At 45.8% G+C, this 8,548-nt stretch overlaps 1 pseudogene; it reads left to right on the top strand.

Moving 5' to 3' along the window:
* The first annotated feature begins 604 nt into the window (after positions 1-604).
* Positions 605-1,969, top strand: LOC143398517 (putative nuclear envelope pore membrane protein POM 121B pseudogene; annotated as a pseudogene).
* The last annotated feature ends 6,579 nt before the right edge of the window (positions 1,970-8,548 follow it).

Genomic DNA, 8,548 nt, shown 5'->3' with positions numbered 1-8,548 from the left:
AGGAATCTCTATACTGCTTTCCATATTGGCTGCCCCATTTTGCAGTCCCACCAGCAGTGTATGAATGTGCCTTTTCCCCCTCATTCTTGCCAACACTTATTATTGTCTGTATTCTTAATAGCTACCTTCTGACAGGAGTGAGATGAAATCTTGGAATAGTTTTGATTTGCATTTCTCTAATTGCTAGAGATGTTGAACATTTTTTTTCATATATTTGTTGATTGATTGTATATCACCTTCTGAGAAATGTCTATTCAGATCCCTGGCCCATTTATCGATTGGGTTATTTGTTTTTCTGGTGTTTAGCTTTTTGAGTTCTTTTTATGCCCTAGAGATTAGTGCTCTATCTGATGTGCAAGTGGTAAAAAATTGTTCCCCAAATGTAGGCTCTCTATTCACCTGACTGATGGTTTCTTTTGCTGAGAAGAAGTTTGAATCCATCCCATTTATTAATTCTTGATTTTAATGTTTGCACTACAGGAGTCTTATTAAGGAAGTTGGGGCCTAATTCAGTATGATGAAGATTTGGGCCAACTTTTTCTTCTATTAGACTCGGGGTCTCGGGTTTAATTCCTAGGAACTTGATCCACTTTGAGTTTTATGCATGGTGCCACCCCAACTTTTAAACCCATCTTTGGTGACCTTGCCAGCTCCCTTTTTCTTCAAGCCAACAACTGCTGCAACTGCTACTGCAGTGCCAGCTGCCCCTCTCTTTGCTGGCCTGGCCACTGCCACTTCGGCCATGGCTTCCACCACCAACCACCAGTGCATCCATAGACTCTGCTTCCAAACCTGTTTTTTGCTTTGAGATCAGCAATGTCACCAGCACAAGAGCAGGATGACCAGTAACACGACCCCCATCTCTTGGCCCTTCCCCTTTGGGGTGCCCCCAGCCTCTGCTGCAGCTTTGCCGCAGCCGTGGGCTCTGTATTCCAGTTTGGCAAGCCCCATGCCATGCCGACAACCACAGCAGTCACTACCTTTGGCCAATCCCTGCCTGGTACTGTTCAGACAGCCACCACCACCAGCAGCATTGCTGGCTTCAGTGGCTTTGGCAGCTCCCTCACAACCTCAGCTCCTGCCACTACCAGCCAGCCCACACTGACTTCAGTAACAAGACCACCCCGCCTTCAACTTTCCCTTTGCCTGGAGCCAAAGCCCCCCTCCCAGCATATCCAGCAGCCACCCTCCAGCCCACATTTGAGGCTACTGATGGGCAGCAGCAGGGGTCCACCAAGCTAGCCCTTGCCCCACAATTTGGCAGCTCTTCCACTTTTGGGAACTCTGCGGCCCCTGTCCTATCTGCAGCCCCAGCGCCGGCTTCGGCGCCATCCCAGTCGCCCTTTGGCAGCTCAGCCCAGTCGGCTTTTGCCTTGAAAACCACAGCCTCAGCCTTCAGCACCCCTGCCAGCATGCAGTCAGGCTTTGGTGGCTCCATGGCCATTTTCTCTTTTAGTGCAGCCACCGCCCCTGGCTTCAGAGCTACCACCCAGACCACCAGCAGTGGGACTGATAGCTCAGTGTTTGGCAGCTCAACTCTGTCCCCTTTCATGTTTGGGGGATCTGAGGCCCCAGTTGCCAGTGGGGACTTCAGGCTCAGTGTGGCTGCCCCAGGCCCCAGCTGTACTTCTGGGGCATTCAGTTTTGGAGCTGGACAGAGTGGGACCACCGGCACGGCTACCCCTTTGGGGGGACTTTGAGTCAGAATGCCCCGGGAACACCCAGCCAGAGCACACCCTTTAGCTTCAACATGGCTGACACACCTGAGAGCAAATCTGTATTTGGAAGCACCTCCATACCCACCTTTGGGCAAAGCACCCAGGATGCTAGAGTGGGCACAGTAGGCAGGCAGCAGCCTCTTCTTTGGGCCTCCTCAACACCCACTCAAGGATTCACTGGAGTCAGGTATTTCAGATCAGCAGCCCCTTCATTTTCCACTGGTGTGGGGTCCAAGACCTCAGGGGCTTGACAGCACACCAGAAAGAAGTAGCCTCTGTCCCTGTCCCCATTTCCCTACCCTTGCCCGAATCTGGACCTCAGCACCTTCTAGAAATAGCCTCTGACCCTTTGAGTTTCATAAAACAAAACTACCCTAGATCTCTGATTTTAGTGACCAGGATGGTGGTAGCGTTCCTGAGGCCCTCTCTCTTTTGGAGGAAGTGGAAAGGGGGCAGGTGGTGGCAGGACTGAAGCCCAGATACCTCTATTTGAACAGTGGCACTGGTGAGGCTGGAGACCTAAAGAAACATCTGTACATACTGTTGGCTCATTTCCTGACTCATGGAGTCAGGTGTCCTCCTTTCCCACCTTTTCCCAGAGAGCCAGCCTTGCCAGAGAGTGTGGGATGCACCCACTTGAATCTCTGGTTACATCTCGTGGGATTGGGGAAAATGGATTATCCCTAATCCTTACCTGCTTGGCTAGGCTATAAGTGGTTCTCTTCCTCAGGTCCCTTTCTAGGACTCTTATTTCCCCCATTTCTTGCTGCTTTGTCCCTCACTGGTCCCCTGCAGGATTTATTCCTTTTTAAATGACTTTGGATCTAGCTTTGCCTTGGAGACTCCAGTGGGTGTTGCTCTCACTGCCCTCTTTTGCCCTGCAAAGCCTGACTCAATTGTCATCTCTAGTGCTCTGCCAGTTTGCCCCCTAAAAGCTTGATGGCTCAAGACTGTTAATCTAGCAGAGCCAGGGGCAAGATCCTTGCTCCAGGAGAGAAGCTCCTGGAACAGGCAGGATGCCCACCACTGCCTTCAGCTGCTTTCTGCCACCTGCTGGCCTCACTGACTGTTGTCTGCCTGTCCGGGATTGTAGGCTCCATGCCTTGTCCTGTGTTACTGTCTGAAGCCCGCATCAGTTGCTCTTTGAATCAAGTTTAGAGGAAGAATTGAATTGTATGTGTGGTGGCATGTTGGTAGTGCTGGACTTGACTGTCTCAAGTCTCCTGGCCTGGCTAATTCAAAGTGGCACCACTTGAGGGTCACAGTGCTGGCTCCTGAGTTTTCCAATGGTGTTTAGACTAAGAGCTGACAGCCCAAGGGAAGGGACCTTGGAGAAGCAAAGACTCTTTCCTTCCATCATCTCTCCCACCTCCCTGACCTCAGTAGGCAAGGCAATCCCTGGTATGTCTGACCTACCCCAGTGTACCATTCCTTGAAGTTGTACCTTACTTCTTTCCCAAATAGGGCCCTCTCCAACCCTTCCTTCCCCTTTTCTCTCCTGGTTCCAAAACCATACTCCCCAGGCTCCAGAGCTTTGCCGCCATGCCCATTCTCTTTGGGAGAAGTATGAATGTGTGCATCTAAATTAAAACAAAATATTTAAACACTTTTTAATAAAATACAAATTTACTTTTGTATTTAAGTTAAATTACCTATTAAATTCCTTCAAGCTTGGTTTATTGAGGTGGTTGAGTATAAATGCTGTAGACTAGGAATTAGCTGTAGAGTTAGGTTATGCCTGTGTGAAGAAGGGGTTCAAATGTTGTCCCAGGCAGCTTTCCTGAGGGATCGGAGTGCCTTCTGAATGTGTTATATAAATGTAATTCTTATTTTATAAATAATGTGATGTAACTGTAATCAGTCCCCTGCCCTTTGTGACTGAGGTTGAATGTCTTGTGGCAGGGGATGCTCCCATCCCAAGGAGAGCTGGGAACCTGTGTGAGATTGGCTGGGCGCCAGGCTGAGGAAGGATCCTGGACCTCAAGTCTCAAACACCTGTTAAGATTGGAGGGGTGGGGAGGGGCACAGGTCTGGAGATGAAGCTTCTGCCTATGCCCAAATGTAAGGTGAATCCCCTCAGTTTTAGTCTGAGCTAGTTCACCTCCGCTCCATAGACAGGCCACTCAGTCCAGGAATGCCTTGAAGCAAGGAGGGCCTGGCACAGCCTGGGCATGCGTGTGTATATGCACTGGACAGAACAGGAGGCTGGGACATTCTGTTACAAATAAGGATTTAATTCCTGTTGAGTCTAGTTGGATTTTTTAGTATGAATGTGAGGTTTTTCTCCTTATGTCATTAAGAATGAAAAAAAAAAACTGTGACCTAAAAAAAAAAAAAAAGAAAGAAATGATTCAATGAAGAAACCAGACATATTTCACTTTTATTGAGTGATGCCAGTAAGCATGACTAGTCGTGGCACAAATTAAAATCCTGTGTCCTCTGAGAGAATGTGAAGAGAAACATGCCTCGCTTCTGTGATTCCCTACCAAATAAGAATGTCCAAACTCTAATCTTAAGAAAACAGCAGAGAAACTCAAACTGAGGGTTACTTAAAAAAAAATGGTTTATAATCTTTTAAATTATGAAAGTCTAGGAAAGACTAAAGAGCTGGTGTAGACTGAAAGAAGCCCCAGGAGTGTGATAACTCATTGCAATGCATGATTCTCAACTGGACCTTCTTTTTGAAATAAAGGACATCATTAGGACAGCTCATAAACCATAAGGAGGCCTAAGGTTTTGATGGTAGTTATGTGGCTCTGCTAATTTCCTGAATCTGATGGTGGTACTGTGACTGTGTGGCAGAATGACCTTCTTGTGGTACAATGGGCACTGGAGTATTCAGGATGAGGAGGCATTGTGTTAACAACTTATTCTCAATTGGTTCAGAAAAAAACTTTTGTGTCAGCATTGCCACTTTTGTCTAAGTGTGTGATTACTTGGGGAAAATATTTAAGCATATATATTTTTTTAAAATCAGGACAAATATGTCCAGCAGCGAAAACAAAGCACCTGAGAGCAGAGGCCCCTGTAAATGTCAGGGTGTCTGGCTGCTCTCTCCTCAGTGGTAGGAAAGCCCCACCTGAGCAGTTCTTTTGGCCCTTCCAAGAGCAGCTGGGCCTTTCCACTACTTCTGCTTTTCTCCATCATGAAGCATTGGTCCAGATGATTCGTATTTGTCATTAGCAATGGTTTCTCTAGGCTTGAAAATTTATCCTATGCTTAAGAGAATTTAAAACACAAAAGGCCAGGCACCTGTTCACTGAGTTTCCTTGCCAGGGAAATACACTGAGACATTGTCACCAGCTGACATCTGTAAACTGTGCGTCCAGTGGCTCCTTATTCGAAGCCAACATTTCTGAAGGACAACAACAGATGGTTGTCCAAAGAAAAGCAGTTCTCTTTCTCTTCCCCTTCATTCGGACAAATATTTATTAAGAATCATAATGGACTGAACGATTGCGTCTCCCCAAAATTCAGACAGTGAAACCCAAGTCCCCAGGTCCATGTTGTTAGGAGGTGGAGTCTTTGAGAAGGGTTAGATCATGAAGGTGAGGGTTTCATGAATGGGATTAGTGTGTCCTTAGACACTAATTGGAGCTCTCACTCCTTTCCATGAGATAACACAGCAAGGAGTCAGCTGTGTGTGATCCAGGAAGTCAGCCCTCACCAGCTGCTGAATTTGCAAGGAACCTTCTCTAAGACAATGATTAGGAGGCAGACAAGGGATAGAGCACTGAATAAAAGCACAATCCCTCTCCTTTAAAAAGGTGCTTTTAAAAGAAAACTGTACTTTTTAATGGAACTATAATACACACACACACACATACACACATGCACAAAGATCATAATCACACTGCCCAGTAAATTTTCATAGACCAAACACACCTGTGTAACCAGGACTCAAATTTTAAAAAACAGTACCTCACTAGCACCCAGAAGCCTCCTTGTTCTTTTCAACTCCAGCCAAGGTCAACTTTTAACAAAGCTCAATTTTGCTGAAAGTGGTTCATTTTTAAAGGTGATTTAATGGAAGAAAGCTAAGTACTGGTTCTTCCAGAATGGTGGCTGCTCCTCCTGAGTGACCAGGATCACACAGTGCTAATGTGATCTCCCCGAGTGAGACTGAGTCTGCTCCTTTGTAGTACTGAGTTGCTGATTAATGGGTGGCAATTTGAGCTTTGCCTGGTACGGACCTGGTCAGTAATGCTGTAGGAAAGCATCTGTGCAGGGTGCTGAATGCAGAAGCCGGCAGGTAGTTCCCACTGAAATCCAACCTCATTCCTTTTGTCAGAATAGATAGATGCAACATGGCAGGATTATGTGTGCTCCTTTCCTGCCAGGGCCTAGTGGCAGCCCTGAGTGTGAGAGTTATTTGGAGTTGGAAAAATGAGTGGAGTTTCACCCGTGGGTCCAATGATAATTCATGGACTTTCATGTTTTTTTTAGGAGTCCCCAACGGAGCCCAGTCCCTGGATCTTTCATTGGAGGCCTTCAGGGATGCCTCTCCAGTTTCCTATAGTGCTGCTGCTCTCGTGGGATTGCTTACTTGTGTCAGTAGATTCCAGTTGTTTCCCAGAGACTGTCAGATGAAAGTATCCTTTTATCTAACATAAAGCTGGAAAAAAAAAAACAAAAACAAACAGGTATATATTTTCATCTAGGCCAGCTAATGTATTCCTCATGATTTTAAAAATTTGTGAGCCATTGGAGAGCTGCCAAACCCAGAATTGTGGAGTCCCTCTCACTCTGGGGGTTGCCCTGGGGGTGAAGTCCATTCCTGCTGGCGCTGAGGATTTTTCCCTCACCAATTCCTTCCTCACATCCTCCTCACATTCCTCTCATTTTGACCTGATCATCCTTTCTCTTGTCTTCTCCCTCCCTCCCTTCCTTTCTGTTCCCTCTTACCCAATTATTGTCTTAAGGCCTCCACTTGGGTCTCATTGGCAGTCATATGAAGAATAGAAAGAAAAGAAGAAGACATATCCTCAGAAGAGGAGGACGCATGCGTGATAATGCATGCCACAAGCCTTTAATCAGTGAAAACAAGAGACATGCTACACAGGACGCTTTCTCCACGGAGTTCTCCTTTGGGAGAGAGTTTTTGAGGAAGTTGGCAGAAGGGATGACTAAGGGTTACTCGGTGGGGTAGAATAAGATTGTTTCAGTCAGCTTTTCAACAGTGTGACCAATATACCCAATAAGAACAGCTTAGAGGAGGAAAAGTTTATTTTGGATTATGATTTCAGAGGTTCAGTCCATGGTTGGCCAATGCCATCGCTCTGGGCACAAAGTGAGGCAGAACATCTTGGCAGGAGAAAGCAGCTCAGGACATGACATCCAGGAAGCAGAGAGATGCCTGCTCACTGGGGACAAGATAAAACCCCCAAAGTAAACCCCCAGTGACTTATTCCCTCCAACCACACCCTACCTACCTACATGTATCACCCAATTAATCCATTCAAGTGGATGAGTTCACTGATTAGGTTATATCTCTCTTAATAGAATCATTTCACCTCTGAACATTCTTGCATTTTCTTACACAAGAGCTTTACGAGGACACCTCATATCCAAACCATGGCAAAGATAAACACAAAATAAACCTCTAGAATGTTAGATCGGAGTTTCCAGATATATCCAGAGTTGCTATTTGATTGTCCGCAGGAGCCTGCACCCTCAGTCTTCTAATACCGTGCCCTTTCCTTCATGATTGTTCTTGTAAGTTGGAATAGCACACATACCAACTTCATCTTAGGTGTCCTGCTTGAGTGGCAAGCCCAAGCAAGTTGAGAAATTAAGAATCACAGTATTATTTATAAAAGTATCCATCAGAACTTATTCCAGCCTTCAGAAGGCACAAAGGAAACCTCTTCTCTACTACCTTAAATTAAGGGCGGCACATTTAGGGAGGTTTCCCTAACTTACTTGTTTTGGAAGTGTTGAAACTTCTCTGAGGAATCCAATCTTTTTGTCTTCTTGTGGTTTGTTTGATATTCATTATCCTCTTTCATCCCCAATGATCCCTTTCTCTCCCTTCCCCTCCTCCACCCTCTCACCCCACCCTAGTTCCATGTCAAATCCCAAGAATCTTAAAGGGAAATATCACAGTCACCAAGAACTTATCATTGTCACCAAGATTGATCCCATATGGTGTCTACAAAGATGAAGGGTGAGGCCACAGCTTTTGCATTCTCCACAGGGATGATGTGGGAACATGACTCCTTTTGCTCTTCATTTCCCATCTCTGAGATGAATTCAGTCTGCTAGACCCAAGAATTCCTCCTCCTCTGGCTTCGATAGAACTTCCAGCCATACTTTTTCCATTTCTTCAACTGCATTTCAAGAGCAGCAAAATTCAGAAGTTTGAAAGGCTTAAAAAACATTTCATCTGATCCTGTGCCCATGGGATTCATGCTCTGATTTACCTTTGAGCCCTTGCCTCGTCTTACTAATTCAATTGTCCCTTTTGTGTCAATAAATTATATTTGGATTTTTTTCCTTTAGTTTGTTTCATTTCCAGAGTGGAAGAAATCTCATCTCGGGCTCTAATAACTGTACCATCACTAATCTATCATTTGTTTCCAAAATGTCTGAAGAGGTGTCTCACTTAGCTCTTACCCTGCACGCTGGCCTCTTGGAATGTCAATGAAGATTTAGAGGAGCTTCTGCCATCGGTCATGCATCAGTCTAGAGTCTGAATGTTTGCTCCCAAAATGATATGTTGCAACAGAGGTAGGGAGGTCCAAAAGGTTACCCTTATATATGCTGGAGATGCTGGGCAAGGTTGGCATCCAGTCATCCCCTCCCACATGATCTTGGTGCCATCAGTTCCT

This window comes from Callospermophilus lateralis, chromosome 4 (assembly GCF_048772815.1).
Source record: "Callospermophilus lateralis isolate mCalLat2 chromosome 4, mCalLat2.hap1, whole genome shotgun sequence".
Lineage (NCBI taxonomy): Eukaryota > Metazoa > Chordata > Mammalia > Rodentia > Sciuridae > Callospermophilus > Callospermophilus lateralis.
This window is presented reverse-complemented; position numbering and strand designations above follow the sequence as displayed.